Source organism: Pleurodeles waltl, chromosome 9 (genome assembly GCF_031143425.1).
Source record: "Pleurodeles waltl isolate 20211129_DDA chromosome 9, aPleWal1.hap1.20221129, whole genome shotgun sequence".
NCBI classification, from domain to species: domain Eukaryota; kingdom Metazoa; phylum Chordata; class Amphibia; order Caudata; family Salamandridae; genus Pleurodeles; species Pleurodeles waltl.
Window position 1 is genome coordinate 175518219 of NC_090448.1, and position 21171 is coordinate 175539389.

Sequence of the window (21171 nt, forward strand, 5' to 3'; positions counted from 1 at the left end):
GAATCCAAGATGGGGTGACTTGTGTGGCTCGGACCAGGTTCTGTTACCCAGAATCCTTTGCAAACCTCAAAATTTGGCTAAAAAAACACATGTTCCTCACATTTCTGTGGCAGAAAGGTCTGGAATCTGAGAGGAGCCACAAATTTCCTTCCACCCCGCGTTCCCCCAAGTCTCCCGATAAAAATGATACCTCACTTGTGTGGGTAGGCCTAGCGCCCGCGACAGGAAACGCCCCAAAGCGCAACGTGGACACATCCAAATTTTTGAAAGAAAACAGAGGTGTTTTTTGCAAAGTGCCTACCTGTAGATTTTGGCCTCTAGCTCAGCCGGCACCTAGGGAAACCTACCAAACCTGTGCATTTCTGAAAACTAGAGACCTAGGGGAATCCAAGATGGGGTGACTTGTGTGGCTCGGACCAGGTTCTGTTACCCTGAATCCTTTGCAAACCTCAAAATTTGGCTAAAAAAACACATGTTCCTCACATTTCTGTGGCAGAAAGTTCTGGAATCTGAGAGGAGCCACAAATTTCCTTCCACGCAGCTTTCCCCCAAGTCTCCCGATAAAAATGATACCTCACTTGTGTGGGTAGGCCTAGCGCCCGCAACAGGAAACGCCCCAAAGCGCAACGTGGACACATCCAAATTTTTGAAAGAAAACAGAGGTGTTTTTTGCAAAGTGCCTACCTGTAGATTTTGGCCTCTAGCTCAGTTGGCACCTAGGGAAACCTACCAAACTTGTGCATTTCTGAAAACTAGAGACGTAGGGGAATCCAAGATGGGGTGACTTGTGTGGCTCGGACCAGGTTCTGTTACCCAGAATCCTTTGCAAACCTCAAAATTTGGCTAAAAAAACACATGTTCCTCACATTTCTGTGGCAGAAAGGTCTGGAATCTGAGAGGAGCCACAAATTTCCTTTCACCCAGCGTTCCCCCAAGTCTCCCGATAAAAATGATACCTCACTTGTGTGGTTAGGCCTAGTGCCCACGACAGGAAACGCCCCAAAGCGCAACGTGGACACATCCAAATTTTTGAAAGAAAACAGAGGCGTTTTTTGCAAAGTGCCTACCTGTAAATTTTGGCCTCTAGCTCAGCCGGCACCTAGGGAAACCTACCAAACCTGTGCATTTCTGAAAACTAGAGACCTAGGGGAATCCAAGATGAGGTGACTTGTGTGGCTCGGACCAGGTTCTGTTACCCTGAATCCTTTGCAAACCTCAAAATTTGGCTAAAAAAACACATGTTCCTCACATTTCTGTGGCAGAAAGTTCTGGAATCTGAGAGGAGTCACAAATTTCCTTCCACTCAGCGTTCCCCCAAGTCTCCCGATAAAAATGATACCTCACTTGTGTGGGTAGGCCTAGCGCCCGCGACAGGAAACGCCCCAAAGCGCATCGTGGACACATCCAAATTTTTGAAAGAAAACAGAGGTGTTTTTTGCAAAGTGCCTACCTGTAGATTTTGGCCTCTAGCTCAGCCGGCACCTAGGGAAACCTACCAAACCTGTGCATTTCTGAAAACTAGAGACCTAGGGGAATCCAAGATGAGGTGACTTGTGTGGCTCGGACCAAGTTCTGTTACTCTGACTCCTTTGCAAACCTCAAAATTTGGCTAAAAAAACACATGTTCCTCACATTTCTGTGGCAGAAAGTTCTGGAATCTGAGAGGAGCCACAAATTTCCTTCCACCCAGCGTTCCCCCAAGTCTCCCGATAAAAATGATACCTCACTTGTGTTGGTAGGCCTAGCGCCCGCAACAGGAAACACCCCAAAGCGCAACGTGGACACATCCAAATTTTTGAAAGAAAACAGAGGTGTTTTTTGCAAAGTGCCTACCTGTAGATTATGGCCTACAGGCTCAGCCGGCACCTAGGGAAACCTACCAAACCTGTGCATTTCTGAAAACTAGAGACCTAGGGGAATCCAAGATGAGGTGACTTGTGTGGCTCGGACCAAGTTCTGTTACTCTGACTCCTTTGCAAACCTCAAAATTTGGCTAAAAAAACACATATTCCTCACATTTCTGTGGCAGAAAGTTCTGGAATCTGAGAGGAGCCACAAATTTCCTTCCACCCAGCGTTCCCCCAAGTCTCCCGATAAAAATGATACCTCACTTGTGTGGGTAGGCCTAGCGCCCGCGACAGGAAACGCCCCAAAGCGCAACGTGGACACATCCAAATTTTTGAAAGAAAACAGAGGTGTTTTTTGCAAAGTGCCTACCTGTAGGTTTTGGCCTCTAGCTCAGCCGGCACCTAGGGAAACCTACCAAACCTGTGCATTTCTGAAAACTAGAGACCTAGGGGAATCCAAGATGGGGTGACTTGTGTGGCTCGGACCAGGTTCTGTTACCCTGAATCCTTTGCAAACCTCAAAATTTGGCTAAAAAAACACATGTTCCTCACATTTCTGTGGCAGAAAGTTCTGGAATCTGAGAGGAGCCACAAATTTCCTTCCACCCAGCTTTCCCCCAAGTCTCCCGATAAAAATGATACCTCACTTGTGTGGGTAGGCCTAGCGCCCGCAACAGGAAACGCCCCAAAGCGCAACGTGGACACATCCAAATTTTTGAACGAAAACAGAGGTGTTTTTTGCAAAGTGCCTACCTGTAGATTTTGGCCTCTAGCTCAGCCGGCACCTAGGGAAACCGACCAAACCTGTGCATTTCTGAAAACTAGAGACCTAGGGGAATCCAAGATGGGGTGACTTGTGTGGCTCGGACCAGGTTCTGTTACCCAGAATCCTTTGCAAACCTCAAAATTTGGCTAAAAAAACACATGTTCCTCACATTTCTGTGGCAGAAAGGTCTGGAATCTGAGAGGAGCCACAAATTTCCTTTCACCCAGCGTTCCCCCAAGTCTCCCGATAAAAATGATACCTCACTTGTGTTGGTAGGCCTAGCGCCCGCAACAGGAAACGCCCCAAAGCGCAACGTGGACACATCCAAATTTTTGAAAGAAAACAGAGGTGTTTTTTGCAAAGTGCCTACCTGTAGATTTTGGCCTACAGGCTCAGCCGGCACCTAGGGAAACCTACCAAACCTGTGCATTTCTGAAAACTAGAGACCTAGGGGAATCCAAGATGAGGTGACTTGTGTGGCTCGGACCAAGTTCTGTTACTCTGACTCCTTTGCAAACCTCAAAATTTGGCTAAAAAAACACATGTTCCTCACATTTCTGTGGCAGAAAGGTCTGGAATCTGAGAGGAGCCACAAATTTCCTTTCACCCAGCGTTCCCCCAAGTCTCCCGATAAAAATGATACCTCACTTGTGTGGTTAGGCCTAGCACCCACAACAGGAAACGCCCCAAAGCGCAACGTGGACACATCCAAATTTTTTAAAGAAAACAGAGGTGTTTTTTGCAAAGTGACTACCTGTAAATTTTGGCCTCTAGCTCAGCCGGCACCTAGGGAAACCTACCAAACCTGTGCATTTCTGAAAACTAGAGACCTAGGGGAATCCAAGATGGGGTGACTTTTGTGGTTCGGACCAGGTTCTGTTACCCAGAATCCTTTGCAAACCTCAAAATGTGGCTAAAAAACACATGTTCCTCACATTTCTGTGGCAGAAAGTTCTGGAATCTGAGAGGAGTCACAAATTTCCCTCTACCCAGCATTCCCCCAAGTCTCCCGATAAAAATGATACCTCACTTGTGTGGGTAGGCCTAGCGCCCACGACAGGAAACGCCCCAAAGCGCATCGTGGACACATCCAAATTTTTGAAAGAAAACAGAGGTGTTTTTTGCAAAGTGTCTACCTGTAGATTTTGGCCTCTAGCTCAGCCGGCACCTAGGGAAACCTACCAAACCTGTGCATTTCTGAAAACTAGAGACCTAGGGGAATCCAAGATGAGGTGACTTGTGTGGCTCGGACCAGGTTCTGTTACCCTGAATCCTTTGCAAACCTCAAAATTTGGCTAAAAAAACACATGTTCCTCACATTTCTGTGGCAGAAAGTTCTGGAATCTGAGAGGAGCCACAAATTTCTTTCCACCCAGCGTTCCCCCAAGTCTCCCGATAAAAATGATACCTCACTTGTGTTGGTAGGCCTAGCGCCCGCAACAGGAAACGCCCCAAAGCGCAACGTGGACACATCCAAATTTTTGAAAGAAAACAGAGGTGTTTTTTGCAAAGTGCCTACCTGTAGATTTTGGCCTCTAGCTCAGCCGGCACCTAGGGAAACCTACCAAACCTGTGCATTTCTGAAAATTAGAGACCTAGGGGAATCCAAGATGAGGTGACTTGTGTGGCTCGGACCAAGTTCTATTACCCTGACTCCTTTGCAAACCTCAAAATTTGGCTAAAAAAACACATGTTCCTCACATTTCTGTGGCAGAAAGTTCTGGAATCTGAGAGGAGCCACAAATTTCCTTCCACCTAGCGTTCCCCCAAGTCTCCCGATAAAAATGATACCTCACTTGTGTGGGTAGGCCTAGCGCCCGCGACAGGAAATGCCCCAAAGCGCATCGTGGACACATCCACATTTTTGAAAGAAAACAGAGGTGTTTTTTGCAAAGTGCCTACCTGTAGATTTTGACCTCTAGCTCAGCCGGCACCTAGGCAAACCTACCAAACCTGTGCATTTCTGAAAACTAGAGACCTAGGGGAATCCAAGATGAGGTGACTTGTGTGGCTCGGACCAGGTTCTGTTACCCTGAATCCTTTGCAAACCTCAAAATTTGGCTAAAAAAACACATGTTCCTCACATTTCTGTGGCAGAAAGTTCTGGAATCTGAGAGGAGCCACAAATTTCCTTCCACCCAGCGTTCCCCCAAGTCTCCCGATAAAAATGATACCTCACTTGTAAGGGTAGGCCTAGCGCCCGCAACAGGAATCGCCCCAAAGCGCAACGTGGACACATCCAAATTTTTGAAAGAAAACAGAGGTGTTTTTTGCAAAGTGCCTACCTGTAGATTTTGACCTCTAGCTCAGCCGGCACCTAGGGAAACCTACCAAACCTGTGCATTTCTGAAAACTAGAGACCTAGGGGAATCCAAGATGAGGTGACTTGTGTGGCTCGGACCAAGTTCTGTTACTCTGACTCCTTTGCAAACCTCAAAATTTGGCTAAAAAAACACATGTTCCTCACATTTCTGTGGCAGAAAGTTCTGGAATCTGAGAGGAGCCACAAATTTCCTTCCACCCAGCATTCCCCCAAGTCTCCCGATAAAAATGATACCTCACTTGTGTGGGTAGGCCTAGCGCCCGTGACAGGAAACGCCCCAAAGCGCAACGTGGACACATCCAAATTTTTGAAAGAAAACAGAGGTGTTTTTTGCAAAGTGCCTACCTGTAGATTTTGGCCTCTAGCTCAGCCGGCACCTAGGGAAACCTACCAAACCTGTGCATTTCTGAAAACTAGAGACCTAGGGGAATCCAAGATGGGGTGACTTGTGTGGCTCGGACCAGGTTCTGTTACCCTGAATCCTTTGCAAACCTCAAAATTTGGCTAAAAAAACACATGTTCCTCACATTTCTGTGGCAGAAAGTTCTGGAATCTGAGAGGAGCCACAAATTTCCTTCCACCCAGCTTTCCCCCAAGTCTCCCGATAAAAATGATACCTCACTTGTGTGGGTAGGCCTAGCGCCCGCAACAGGAAACGCCCCAAAGCGCAACGTGGACACATCCAAATTTTTGAAAGAAAACAGAGGTGTTTTTTGCAAAGTGCCTACCTGTAGATTTTGGCCTCTAGCTCAGCCGGCACCTAGGGAAACCTACCAAACCTGTGCATTTCTGAAAACTAGAGACCTAGGGGAATCCAAGATGGGGTGACTTGTGTGGCTCGGACCAGGTTCTGTTACCCAGAATCCTTTGCAAACCTCAAAATTTGGCTAAAAAAACACATGTTCCTCACATTTCTGTGGCAGAAAGGTCTGGAATCTGAGAGGAGCCACAAATTTCCTTTCACCCAGCGTTCCCCTAAGTCTCCCGATAAAAATGATACCTCACTTGTGTGGTTAGGCCTAGTGCCCACGACAGGAAACGCCCCAAAGCGCAACGTGGACACATCCAAATTTTTGAAAGAAAACAGAGGTGTTTTTTGCAAAGTGCCTACCTGTAGATTTTGACCTCTAGCTCAGCCGGCACCTAGGGAAACCTACCAAACCTGTGCATTTCTGAAAACTAGAGACCTAGGGGAATCCAAGATGAGGTGACTTGTGTGGCTCGGACCAAGTTCTGTTATTCTGACTCCTTTGCAAACCTCAAAATTTGGCTAAAAAAACACATGTTCCTCACATTTCTGTGGCAGAAAGTTCTGGAATCTGAGAGGAGCCACAAATTTCCTTCCACCCAGCGTTCCCCCAAGTCTCCCGATAAAAATGATACCTCACTTGTGTGGGTAGGCCTAGCGCCCGCGACAGGAAATGCCCCAAAGCGCATCGTGGACACATCCAAATTTTTGAAAGAAAACAGAGGTGTTTTTTGCAAAGTGCCTACCTGTAGATTTTGACCTCTAGCTCAGCCGGCACCTAGGGAAACCTACCAAACCTGTGCATTTCTGAAAACTAGAGACCTAGTGGAATCCAAGATGAGGTGACTTGTGTGGCTCGGACCAGGTTCTGTTACCCTGAATCCTTTGCAAACCTCAAAATTTGGCTAAAAAAACACATGTTCCTCACATTTCTGTGGCAGAAAGTTCTGGAATCTGAGAGGAGTCACAAATTTCCTTCCACTCAGCGTTCCCCCAAGTCTCCCAATAAAAATGATACCTCACTTGTGTGGGTAGGCCTAGCGCCCGCGACAGGAAACGCCCCAAAGCGCATCGTGGACACATCCAAATTTTTGAAAGAAAACAGAGGTGTTTTTTGCAAAGTGCCTACCTGTAGATTTTGGCCTCTAGCTCAGCCGGCACCTAGGGAAACCTACCAAACCTGTGCATTTCTGAAAACTAGAGACCTAGGGGAATCCAAGATGAGGTGACTTGTGTGGCTCGGACCAGGTTCTGTTACCCTGAATCCTTTGCAAACCTCAAAATTTGGCTAAAAAAACACATGTTCCTCACATTTCTGTGGCAGAAAGTTCTGGAATCTGAGAGGAGCCACAAATTTCCTTCCACCCAGCGTTCCCCCAAGTCTCCCGATAAAAATGATACCTCACTTGTGTTGGTAGGCCTAGCGCCCGCAACAGGAAACGCCCCAAAGCGCACCGTGGACACATCCAAATTTTTGAAAGAAAACAGAGGTGTTTTTTGCAAAGTGCCTACCTGTAGATTTTGGCCTACAGGCTCAGCCGGCACCTAGGGAAACCTACCAAACCTGTGCATTTCTGAAAACTAGAGACCTAGGGGAATCCAAGATGAGGTGACTTGTGTGGCTCGGACCAAGTTCTGTTACCCTGACTCCTTTGCAAACCTCAAAATTTGGCTAAAAAAACACATGTTCCTCACATTTCTGTGGCAGAAAGTTCTGGAATCTGAGAGGAGCCACAAATTTCCTTCCACCCAGCGTTCCCCCAAGTCTCCCGATAAAAATCATACCTCACTTGTGTGGGTAGGCCTATCGCCCGCGACAGGAAACACCCCAAAGCGCATCGTGGACACATCCAAATTTTTGAAAGAAAACAGAGGTGTTTTTTGCAAAGTGCCTACCTGTAGATTTTGGCCTCTAGCTCAGCCGGCACCTAGGGAAACCTACCAAACCTGTGCATTTCTGAAAACTAGAGACCTAGGGGGATCCAAGATGAGGTGACTTGTGTGGCTCGGACCAGGTTCTGTTACCCTGAATCCTTTGCAAACCTCAAAATTTGGCTAAAAAAACACATGTTCCTCACATTTCTGTGGCAGAAAGTTCTGGAATCTGAGATGAGCCACAAATTTCCTTCCACCCAGCGTTCCCCCAATTCTCCCGATAAAAATGATACCTCACTTGTGTGGGTAGGCCTAGCGCCCGCAACAGGAAACGCCCCAAAGCGCAACGTGGACACATCCAAATTTTTGAAAGAAAACAGAGGTGTTTTTTGCAAAGTGCCTACCTGTAGATTTTGGCCTACAGGCTCAGCCGGCACCTAGGGAAACCTACCAAACCTGTGCATTTCTGAAAACTAGAGACCTAGGGGAATCCAAGATGAGGTGACTTGTGTGGCTCGGACCAAGTTCTGTTACCCTGACTCCTTTGCAAACCTCAAAATTTGGCTAAAAAAACACATGTTCCTCACATTTCTGTGGCAGAATGTTCTGGAATCTGAGAGGAGCCACAAATTTCCTTCCACCCAGCGTTCCCCCAAGTCTCCCGATAAAAATGATACCTCACTTGTGTGGGTAGGCCTAGCGCCCGCGACAGGAAACGCCCCAAAGCGCAACGTGGACACATCCAAATTTTTTAAAGAAAACAGAGCTGTTTTTTGCAAAGTGCCTACCTGTAGATTTTGGCCTCTAGCTCAGCCGGAACCTAGGGAAACCTACCAAACCTGTGCATTTCTGAAAACTAGAGACATAGGGGAATCCAAGATGGGGTGACTTTTGTGGCTCGGACCAGGTTCTGTTACCCAGAATCCTTTGCAAACCTCAAAATTTGGCTAAAAAAACACATGTTCCTCACATTTCTGTGGCAGAAAGGTCTGGAATCTGAGAGGAGCCACAAATTTCCTTTCACCCAGCGTTCCCCCAAGTCTCCCGATAAAAATGATACCTCACTTGTGTGGTTAGGCCTAGCGCCCACAACAGGAAACGCCCCAAAGCGCAACGTGGACACATCCAAATTTTTGAAAGAAAACAGAGGTGTTTTTTGCAAAGTGCCTACCTGTAAATTTTGGCCTCTAGCTCAGCCGGCACCTAGGGAAACCTACCAAACCTGTGCATTTCTGAAAACTAGAGACCTAGGGGAATCCAAGATGGGGTGACTTTTGTGGCTCGGACCAGGTTCTGTTACCCAGAGGCCCTCATTCTGACCCTGGCGGTCTTTTCGCAAGACCGCCGAGTTACCGCCGCGGTGAAGACCGCCGACCGCGGCGGTATGCCGCTGTGCGCATTCTGACCGCTGGGAGCGTTCCGCCGGAAAACCGCCAGCAGCCACACTGGCGGTCGGCGGGAAAGTGGAGACTGGTCAACCTCCACCGCCACGCCAGCAGAACACCGCCCACAGAATTACGACCCACATTTCTGTGTGGCGGTCTTCTGTTGGCGGTCTTCTGTTGGCGGTCACCTCCCCATGGCTCCTGTCACCTCCCGGAGGACCAACACACAAGGTAAGTTGATCGTCCGTGAGGGGAGGGGGTGGGGGGGTGTTGTGTGATGTGGGCGTGCATGGGGGTGTGCGTGTGAGTGTGTAGAGGGGGTGTGTGAGTGCGTGTATGCGGGCGGGGGGTGCTGCTGTGTCTATGGGTAATGTGTGCTGTTCGGCAGGTGCGCATGTCTGCATGTATGTGTGCGGGTATGTGTCCCCGTTGTGTATGTGTGTGTAGGGGGTGTGTATATGTGCATGTTGGGGGTGTGTGCATGTCGGGGTGCATGTATGTGCATGTCGGGCTGGGGGTGGGGAGGGGGTTCGTACCACCTCTGGGGGGTGGCAGGGGGTGGAGGGTGTGGGGGGAGGACTCGGTGGGTAGTGGGGGGTGGGGGAGACCCCTATCAGTGCCAGGGAAGGAATTCCCTGGCCCCGATAGTGCTTACCGCCATGGTTCGCACGGCGGTTCCCGCCCGCAAGAAACCGCGGCGGTAGGCAGGGTCATAATACCCTTGGCGGTCTTGGGACGACCGCCGGGCCGGAGTGCGCAAACTCCAGCCCGGCGGTCATGACCGCCATGGCGGTCGGAGTGGAGAAGTGGCGGTCGGTCGCGGCGGGGACCGCCGCGGTCAGAATGCCATTTTTAATACCGCCGGTCTGTTCGCGGTCCGACCGCCGTCTCTCCGCCGACCGCCAGGGTCAGAATGAGGGCCAGAATCCTTTGCAAAACTCAAAATTTGGCTAAAAAAACACATGTTCCTCACATTTCTGTGGCAGAAAGTTCTGGAATCTGAGAGGAGTCACAAATTTCCTTCCACCCAGCATTCTCCCAAGTGTCCCGATAAAAATGATACCTCACTTGTGTGGGTAGGCCTAGCGCCGGCGACAGGAAACGCCCCAAAGCGCATCGTGGACACATCCAAATTTTTGAAAGAAAACAGAGGTGTTTTTTGCAAAGTGTCTACCTGTAGATTTTGGCCTCTAGCTCAGCCGGCACCTAGGGAAACCTACCAAACCTGTGCATTTCTGAAAACTAGAGACCTAGGGGAATCCAAGATGAGGTGACTTGTGTGGCTCGGACCAGGTTCTGTTACCCTGAATCCTTTGCAAACCTCAAAATTTGGCTAAAAAAACACATGTTCCTCACATTTCTGTGGCAGAAAGTTCTGGAATCTGAGAGGAGCCACAAATTTCCTTCCACCCAGCGTTCCCCCAAGTCTCCCGATAAAAATGATACCTCACTTGTGTTGGTAGGCCTAGCACCCGCAACAGGAAACGCCCCAAAGCGCAACGTGGACACATCCAAATTTTTGAAAGAAAACAGAGGTGTTTTTTGCAAAGTGCCCACCTGTAGATTTTGGCCTCTAGCTCAGCCGGCACCTAGGGAAACCTACCAAACCTGTGCATTTCTGAAAACTAGAGACCTAGGGGAATCCAAGATGAGGTGACTTGTGTGGCTGGGACCAAGTTCTGTTACCCTGACTCCTTTGCAAACCTCAAAATTTGGCTAAAAAAACACATGTTCCTCACATTTCTGTGGCAGAAAGTTCTGGAATCTGAGAGGAGCCACAAATTTCCTTCCACCCAGAGTTCCCCCAAGTCTCCCGATAAAAATGATACCTCACTTGTGTGGGTAGGCCTAGCGCCCGCGACAGGAAATGCCCCAAAGCGCATCGTGGACACATCCAAATTTTTGAAAGAAAACAGAGGTGTTTTTTGCAAAGTGCCTACCTGTAGATTTTGGCCTCTAGCTCAGCCGGCACCTAGGGAAACCTTCCAAACCTGTGCATTTCTGAAAACTAGAGACCTAGGGGAATCCAAGATGAGGTGACTTGTGTGGCTCGGACCAGGTTCTGTTACCCTGAATCCTTTGCAAACCTCAAAATTTGGCTAAAAAAACACATGTTCCTCACATTTCTGTGGCAGAAAGTTCTGGAATCTGAGAGGAGCCACAAATTTCCTTCCACCCAGCGTTCCCCCAATTCTCCCGATAAAAATGATACCTCACTTGTGTGGGTAGGCCTAGCGCCTTCAACAGGAAACGCCCCAAAGCGCAACGTGGACACATCCAAATTTTTGAAAGAAAACAGAGGTGTTTTTTGCAAAGTGCCTACCTGTAGATTTTGGCCTCTAGCTCAGCCGGCACCTAGGGAAACCTACCAAACCTGTGCATTTCTGAAAACTAGAGACCTAGGGGAATCCAAGATGAGGTGACTTGTGTGGCTCGGACCAAGTTCTGTTACCCTGACTCCTTTGCAAACCTCAAAATTTGGCTAAAAAAACACATGTTCCTTACATTTCTGTGGCAGAATGTTCTGGAATCTGAGAGGAGCCACAAATTTCCTTCCACCCAGCGTTCCCCCAAGTCTCCCGATAAAAATGATACCTCACTTGTGTGGGTAGGCCTAGCGCCCGCGACAGGAAACGCCCCAAAGCGCAACGTGGACACATCCAAATTTTTTCAAGAAAACAGAGCTGTTTTTTGCAAAGTGCCTACCTGTAGATTTTGGCCTCTAGCTCAGCCGGCACCTAGGGAAACCTACCAAACCTGTGCATTTCTGAAAACTAGAGACCTAGGGGAATCCAAGATGAGGTGACTTGTGTGGCTCGGACCAGGTTCTGTTACCCTGAATCCTTTGCAAACCTCAAAATTTGGCTAAAAAAACACATGTTCCTCACATTTCTGTGGCAGAAAGGTCTGGAATCTGAGAGGAGCCACAAATTTCCTTTCACCCAGCGTTCCCCCAAGTCTCCCGATAAAAATGATACCTGACTTGTGTGGTTAGGCCTAGCGCCCACAACAGGAAACGCCCCAAAGCGCAACGTGGACACATCCAAATTTTTGAAAGAAAACAGAGGTGTTTTTTGCAAAGTGCCTACCTGTAAATTTTGGCCTCTAGCTCAGCCGGCACCTAGGGAAACCTACCAAACCTGTGCATTTCTGAAAACTAGAGACTTAGGGGAATCCAAGATGGGGTGACTTTTGTGGCTCGGACCAGGTTCTGTTACCCAGAATCCTTTGCAAACCTCAAAATTTGGCTAAAAAAACACATGTTCCTCACATTTCTGTGGCAGAAAGTTCTGGAATCTGAGAGGAGTCACAAATTTCCTTCCACCCAGCATTCCCCCAAGTCTCCCGATAAAAATGATACCTCACTTGTGTGGGTAGGCCTAGCGCCCGCGACAGGAAACGCCCCAAAGCGCATCGTGGACACATCCAAATTTTTGAAAGAAAACAGAGGTGTTTTTTGCAAAGTGTCTACCTGTAGATTTTGGCCTCTAGCTCAGCCGGCACCTAGGGAAACCTACCAAACCTGTGCATTTCTGAAAACTAGAGACCTAGGGGAATCCAAGATGAGGTGACTTGTGTGGCTCGGACCAGGTTCTGTTACCCTGAATCCTTTGCAAACCTCAAAATTTGGCTAAAAAAACACATGTTCCTCACATTTCTGTGGCAGAAAGTTCTGGAATCTGAGAGGAGCCACAAATGTCCTTCCACCCAGCGTTCCCCCAAGTCTCCCGATAAAAATGATACCTCACTTGTGTGGGTAGGCCTAGCGCCCACGACAGGAAATGCCCCAAAGCGCATCGTGGACACATCCAAATTTTTGAAAGAAAACAGAGGTGTTTTTTGCAAAGTGCCTACCTGTAGATTTTGAACTCTAGCTCAGCCGGCACCTAGGGAAACCTACCAAACCTGTGCATTTCTGAAAACTAGAGACCTAGGGGAATCCAAGTTGAGGTGACTTGTGTGGCTCGGACCAGGTTCTGTTACCCTGAATCCTTTGCAAACCTCAAAATTTGGCTAAAAAAACACATGTTCCTCACATTTCTGTGGCAGAAAGTTCTGGAATCTGAGAGGAGCCACAAATTTCCTTCCACCCAGCGTTCCCCCAAGTCTCCCGATAAAAATGATACCTCACTTGTGAGGGTAGGCCTAGCGCCCGCAACAGGAAACGCCCCAAAGCGCAACGTGGACACATCCAAATTTTTGAAAGAAAACAGAGGTGTTTTTTGCAAAGTGCCTACCTGTAGATTTTGACCTCTAGCTCAGCAAGCACCTAGGGAAACCTACCAAACCTGTGCATTTCTGAAAACTAGAGACCTAGGGGAATCCAAGATGAGGTGACTTGTGTGGCTCGGACCAAGTTCTGTTACTCTGACTCCTTTGCAAACCTCAAAATTTGGCTAAAAAAACACATGTTCCTCACATTTCTGTGGCAGAAAGTTCTGGAATCTGAGAGGAGCCACAAATTTCCTTCCACCCCGCGTTCCCCCAAGTCTCCCGATAAAAATGATACCTCACTTGTGTGGGTAGGCCTAGCGCCCGCGACAGGAAACGCCCCAAAGCGCAACGTGGACACATCCAAATTTTTGAAAGAAAACAGAGGTGTTTTTTGCAAAGTGCCTACCTGTAGATTTTGGCCTCTAGCTCAGCCGGCACCTAGGAAAACCTACCAAACCTGTGCATTTCTGAAAACTAGAGACCTAGGGGAATCCAAGATGGGGTGACTTGTGTGGCTCGGACCAGGTTCTGTTACCCTGAATCCTTTGCAAACCTCAAAATTTGGCTAAAAAAACACATGTTCCTCACATTTCTGTGGCAGAAAGTTCTGGAATCTGAGAGGAGCCACAAATTTCCTTCCACGCAGCTTTCCCCCAAGTCTCCCGATAAAAATGATACCTCACTTGTGTGGGTAGGCCTAGCGCCCGCAACAGGAAACGCCCCAAAGCGCAACGTGGACACATCCAAATTTTTGAAAGAAAACAGAGGTGTTTTTTGCAAAGTGCCTACCTGTAGATTTTGGCCTCTAGCTCAGCCGGCACCTAGGGAAACCTACCAAACCTGTGCATTTCTGAAAACTAGAGACCTAGGGGAATCCAAGATGAGGTGACTTGTGTGGCTCGGACCAGGTTCTGTTACCCTGAATCCTTTGCAAACCTCAAAATTTGGCTAAAAAAACACATGTTCCTCACATTTCTGTGGCAGAAAGTTCTGGAATCTGAGAGGAGCCACAAATTTCCTTCCACCCAGCGTTCCCCCAAGTCTCCCGATAAAAATGATACCTCACTTGTGTTGGTAGGCCTAGCGCCCGCAACAGGAAACGCCCCAAAGCGCAACGTGGACACATCCAAATTTTTGAAAGAAAACAGAGGTGTTTTTTGCAAAGTGCCTACCTGTAGATTATGGCCTACAGGCTCAGCCGGCACCTAGGGAAACCTACCAAACCTGTGCATTTCTGAAAACTAGAGACCTAGGGGAATCCAAGATGAGGTGACTTGTGTGGCTCGGACCAAGTTCTGTTACTCTGACTCCTTTGCAAACCTCAAAATTTGGCTAAAAAAACACATATTCCTCACATTTCTGTGGCAGAAAGTTCTGGAATCTGAGAGGAGCCACAAATTTCCTTCCACCCAGCGTTCCCCCAAGTCTTCCGATAAAAATGATACCTCACTTGTGTGGGTAGGCCTAGCACCCGCGACAGGAAACGCCCCAAAGCGCAACGTGGACACATCCAAATTTTTGAAAGAAAACAGAGGTGTTTTTTGCAAAGTGCCTACCTGTAGGTTTTGGCCTCTAGCTCAGCCGGCACCTAGGGAAACCTACCAAACCTGTGCATTTCTGAAAACTAGAGACCTAGGGGAATCCAAGATGAGGTGACTTGTGTGGCTCGGACCAGGTTCTGTTACCCTGAATCCTTTGCAAACCTCAAAATTTGGCTAAAAAAACACATGTTCCTCACATTTCTGTGGCAGAAAGTTCTGGAATCTGAGAGGAGCCACAAATTTCCTTCCACCCAGCTTTCCCCCAAGTCTCCCGATAAAAATGATACCTCACTTGTGTGGGTAGGCCTAGCGCCCGCAACAGGAAACGCCCCAAAGCGCAACGTGGACACATCCAAATTTTTGAACGAAAACAGAGGTGTTTTTTGCAAAGTGCCTACCTGTAGATTTTGGCCTCTAGCTCAGCCGGCACCTAGGGAAACCGACCAAACCTGTGCATTTCTGAAAACTAGAGACCTAGGGGAATCCAAGATGGGGTGACTTGTGTGGCTCGGACCAGGTTCTGTTACCCAGAATCCTTTGCAAACCTCAAAATTTGGCTAAAAAAACACATGTTCCTCACATTTCTGTGGCAGAAAGGTCTGGAATCTGAGAGGAGCCACAAATTTCCTTTCACCCAGCGTTCCCCCAAGTCTCCCGATAAAAATGATACCTCACTTGTGTTGGTAGGCCTAGCGCCCGCAACAGGAAACGCCCCAAAGCGCAACGTGGACACATCCAAATTTTTGAAAGAAAACAGAGGTGTTTTTTGCAAAGTGCCTACCTGTAGATTTTGGCCTACAGGCTCAGCCGGCAACTTGGGAAACCTACCAAACCTGTGCATTTCTGAAAACTAGAGACCTAGGGGAATCCAAGATGAGGTGACTTGTGTGGCTCGGACCAAGTTCTGTTACTCTGACTCCTTTGCAAACCTCAAAATTTGGCTAAAAAAACACATGTTCCTCACATTTCTGTGGCAGAAAGGTCTGGAATCTGAGAGGAGCCACAAATTTCCTTTCACCCAGCGTTCCCCCAAGTCTCCCGATAAAAATGATACCTCACTTGTGTGGTTAGGCCCAGCACCCACAACAGGAAACGCCCCAAAGCGCAACGTGGACACATCCAAATTTTTTAAAGAAAACAGAGGTGTTTTTTGCAAAGTGCCTACCTGTAAATTTTGGCCTCTAGCTCAGCCGGCACCTAGGGAAACCTACCAAACCTGTGCATTTCTGAAAACTAGAGACCTAGGGGAATCCAAGATGGGGTGACTTTTGTGGCTCGGACCAGGTTCTGTTACCCAGAATCCTTTGTAAACCTCAAAATTTGGCTAAAAAACACATGTTCCTCACATTTCTGTGGCAGAAAGTTCTGGAATCTGAGAGGAGTCACAAATTTCCCTCTACCCAGCATTCCCCCAAGTCTCCCGATAAAAATGATACCTCACTTGTGTGGGTAGGCCTAGCGCCCACGACAGGAAACGCCCCAAAGCGCATCGTGGACACATCCAAATTTTTGAAAGAAAACAGAGGTGTTTTTTGCAAAGTGTCTACCTGTAGATTTTGGCCTCTAGCTCAGCCGGCACCTAGGGAAACCTACCAAACCTGTGCATTTCTGAAAACTAGAGACCTAGGGGAATCCAAGATGAGGTGACTTGTGTGGCTCGGACCAGGTTCTGTTACCCTGAATCCTTTGCAAACCTCAAAATTTGGCTAAAAAAACACATGTTCCTCACATTTCTGTGGCAGAAAGTTCTGGAATCTGAGAGGAGCCACAAATTTCTTTCCACCCAGCGTTCCCCCAAGTCTCCCGATAAAAATGATACCTCACTTGTGTTGGTAGGCCTAGCGCCCGCAACAGGAAACGCCCCAAAGCGCAACGTGGACACATCCAAATTTTTGAAAGAAAACAGAGGTGTTTTTTGCAAAGTGCCTACCTGTAGATTTTGGCCTCTAGCTCAGCCGGCACCTAGGGAAACCTACCAAACCTGTGCATTTCTGAAAATTAGAGACCTAGGGGAATCCAAGTTGAGGTGACTTGTGTGGCTCGGACCAAGTTCTATTACCCTGACTCCTTTGCAAACCTCAAAATTTGGCTAAAAAAACACATGTTCCTCACATTTCTGTGGCAGAAAGTTCTGGAATCTGAGAGGAGCCACAAATTTCCTTCCACCCAGCGTTCCCCCAAGTCTCCCGATAAAAATGATACCTCACTTGTGTGGGTAGGCCTAGCGCCCGCGACAGGAAATGCCCCAAAGCGCATCGTGGACACATCCAAATTTTTGAAAGAAAACAGAGGTGTTTTTTGCAAAGTGCCTACCTGTAGATTTTGACCTCTAGCTCAGCCAGCACCTAGGGAAACCTACCAAACCTGTGCATTTCTGAAAACTAGAGACCTAGGGGAATCCAAGATGAGGTGACTTGTGTGGCTCGGACCAGGTTCTGTTACCCTGAATCCTTTGCAAACCTCAAAATTTGGCTAAAAAAACACATGTTCCTCACATTTCTGTGGCAGAAAGTTCTGGAATCTGAGAGGAGCCACAAATTTCCTTCCACCCAGCGTTCCCCCAAGTCTCCCGATAAAAATGATACCTCACTTGTGAGGGTAGGCCTAGCGCCCGCAACAGGAATCGCCCCAAAGCGCAACGTGGACACATCCAAATTTTTGAAAGAAAACAGAGGTGTTTTTTGCAAAGTGCCTACCTGTAGATTTTGACCTCTAGCTCAGCCGGCACCTAGGGAAACCTACCAAACCTGTGCATTTCTGAAAACTAGAGACCTAGGGGAATCCAAGATGAGGTGACTTGTGTGGCTCGGACCAAGTTCTGTTACTCTGACTCCTTTGCAAACCTCAAAATTTGGCTAAAAAAACACATGTTCCTCAAATTTCTGTGGCAGAAAGTTCTGGAATCTGAGAGGAGCCACAAATTTCCTTCCACCCAGCATTCCCCCAAGTCTCCCGATAAAAATGATACCTCACTTGTGTGGGTAGGCCTAGCGCCCGTGACAGGAAACGCCCCAAAGCGCAACGTGGACACATCCAAATTTTTGAAAGAAAACAGAGGTGTTTTTTGCAAAGTGCCTACCTGTAGATTTTGGCCTCTAGCTCAGCCGGCACCTAGGGAAACCTACCAAACCTGTGCATTTCTGAAAACTAGAGACCTAGGGGAATCCAAGATGGGGTGACTTGTGTGGCTCGGACCAGGTTCTGTTACCCTGAATCCTTTGCAAACCTCAAAATTTGGCTAAAAAAACACATGTTCCTCACATTTCTGTGGCAGAAAGTTCTGGAATCTGAGAGGAGCCACAAATTTCCTTCCACCCAGCTTTCCCCCAAGTCTCCCGATAAAAATGATACCTCACTTGTGTGGGTAGGCCTAGCGCCCGCAACAGGAAACGCCCCAAAGCGCAACGTGGACACATCCAAATTTTTGAAAGAAAACAGAGGTGTTTTTTGCAAAGTGCCTACCTGTAGATTTTGGCCTCTAGCTCAGCGGGCACCTAGGGAAACCTACCAAACCTGTGCATTTCTGAAAACTAGAGACCTAGGGGAATCCAAGATGGGGTGACTTGTGTGGCTCGGACCAGGTTCTGTTACCCAGAATCCTTTGCAAACCTCAAAATTTGGCTAAAAAAACACATGTTCCTCACATTTCTGTGGCAGAAAGGTCTGGAATCTGAGAGGAGCCACAAATTTCCTTTCACCCAGCGTTCCCCTAAGTCTCCCGATAAAAATGATACCTCACTTGTGTGGTTAGGCCTAGTGCCCACGACAGGAAACGCCCCAAAGCGCAACGTGGACACATCAAAATTTTTTAAAGAAAACAGAGGTGTTTTTTGCAAAGTGCCTACCTGTAAATTTTGGCCTCTAGCTCAGCCGGCACCTAGGGAAACCTACCAAACCTGTGCATTTCTGAAAACTAGAGACCTAGGGGAATCCAAGATGGGGTGACTTTTGTGGCTCGGACCAGGTTCTGTTACCCAGAATCCTTTGCAAACCTCAAAATTTGGCTAAAAAAACACATGTTCCTCACATTTCTGTGGCAGAAAGTTCTGGAATCTGAGAGGAGTCACAAATTTCCTTCCACTCAGCGTTCCCCCAAGTCTCCCGATAAAAATGATACCTCACTTGTGTGGGTAGGCCTAGCGCCCGCGACAGGAAACGCCCCAAAGCGCATCGTGGACACATCCAAATTTTTGAAAGAAAACAGAGGTGTTTTTTGCAAAGTGCCTACCTGTAGATTTTGGCCTCTAGCTCAGCCGGCACCTAGGGAAACCTACCAAACCTGTGCATTTCTGAAAACTAGAGACCTAGGGGAATCCAAGATGAGGTGACTTGTGTGGCTCGGACCAGGTTCTGTTACCCTGACTCCTTTGCAAACCTCAAAATTTGGCTAAAAAAACACATGTTCCTCACATTTCTGTGGCAGAAAGTTCTGGAATCTGAGCGGAGGCACAAATTTCCTTCCACCCAGCGTTCCCCCAAGTCTCCCGATATAAATGATACCTCACTTGTGTTGGTAGGCCTAGCGCCCGCGACAGGAAACGCCCCAAAGCGCATCGTGGACACATCCAAATTTTTGAAAGAAAACGGAGGTGTTATTTGCAAAGTGCCTACCTGTAGATTTTGGCCTCTAGCTCAGCCGGCACCTAGGGAAACCTACCAAACCTGTGCATTTCTGAAAACTAGAGACCTAGGGGAATCCAAGATGAGGTGACTTGTGTGGCTCGGACCAGGTTCTGTTACCCTGAATCCTTTGCCAACCTCAAAATTTGGCTAAAAAAACACATGTTCCTCACATTTCTGTGGCAGAAAGTTCTGGAATCTGAGAGGAGCCACAAATTTCCTTCCACCCAGCGTTTCCCCAATTCTCCCGATAAAAATGATACCTCACTTGTGTGGGTAGGCCTAGCGCCCGCAACAGGAAACGCCCCAAAGCGCAACGTGGACACATCCAAATTTTAGAAAGAAAACAGAGGTGTTTTTTGCAAAGTGCCTACCTGTAGATTTTGGCCTCTAGCTCAGCCGGCACCTAGGGAAACCTACCAAACCTGTGCATTTCTGAAAACTAGAGACCTAGGGGAATCCAAGATGAGGTGACTTGTGTGGCTCGGACCAAGTTCTGTTACTCTGACTCCTTTGCAAACCTCAAAATTTGGCTAAAAAAACACATGTTCCTCACATTTCTGTGGCAGAAAGTTCTGGAATCTGAGAGGAGCCACAAATTTCCTTCCACCCAGCATTCCCCCAAGTCTCCCGATAAAAATGATACCTCACTTGTGTGGGTAGGCCTAGCGCCCGTGACAGGAAACGCCCCAAAGCGCAACGTGGACACATCCAAATTTTTGAAAGAAAACAGAGGTGTTTTTTGCAAAGTGCCTACCTGTAGATTTTGGCCTCTAGCTCAGCCAGCACCTAGGGAAACCTACCAAACCTGTGCATTTCTGAAAACTAGAGACCTAGGGGAATCCAAGATGGGGTGACTTGTGTGGCTCGGACCAGGTTCTGTTACCCTGAATCCTTTGCAAACCTCAAAATTTGGCTAAAAAAACACATGTTCCTCACATTTCTGTGGCAGAAAGTTCTGGAATCTGAGAGGAGCCACAAATTTCCTTCCACCCAGCTTTCCCCCAAGTCTCCCGATAAAAATGATACCTCACTTGTGTGGGTAGGCCTAGCGCCCGCAACAGGAAACGCCCCAAAGCGCAACGTCGACACATCCAAATTTTTGAAAGAAAACAGAGGTGTTTTTTGCAAAGTGCCTACCTGTAGATTTTGGCCTCTAGCTCAGCCGGCACCTAGGGAAACCTACCAAACCTGTGCATTTCTGAAAACTAGAGACCTAGGGGAATCCAAGATGGGGTGACTTGTGTGGCTCGGACCAGGTTCTGTTACCCAGAATCCTTTGCAAACCTCAAAATTTGGCTAAAAAAACACATGTTCCTCACATTTCTGTGGCAGAAAGGTCTGGAATCTGAGAGGAGCCACAAATTTCCTTTCACCCAGCGTTCCCCTAAGTCTCCCGATAAAAATGATACCTCACTTGTGTGGTTAGGCCTAGTGCCCACGACAGGAAACGCCCCAAAGCGCAACGTGGACACATCCAAATTTTTTAAAGAAAACAGAGGTGTTTTTTGCAAAGTGCCTACCTGTAAATTTTGGCCTCTAGCTCAGCCGGCACCTAGGGAAACCTACCAAACCTGTGCATTTCTGAAAACTAGAGACCTAGGGGAATCCAAGATGGGGTGACTTTTGTGGCTCGGACCAGGTTCTGTTACCCAGAATCCTTTGCAAACCTCAAAATTTGGCTAAAAAAACACATGTTCCTCACATTTCTGTGGCAGAAAGTTCTGGAATCTGAGAGGAGTCACAAATTTCCTTCCACTCAGCGTTCCCCCAAGTCTCCCGATAAAAATGATACCTCACTTGTGTGGGTAGGCCTAGCGCCCGCGACAGGAAACGCCCCAAAGCGCATCG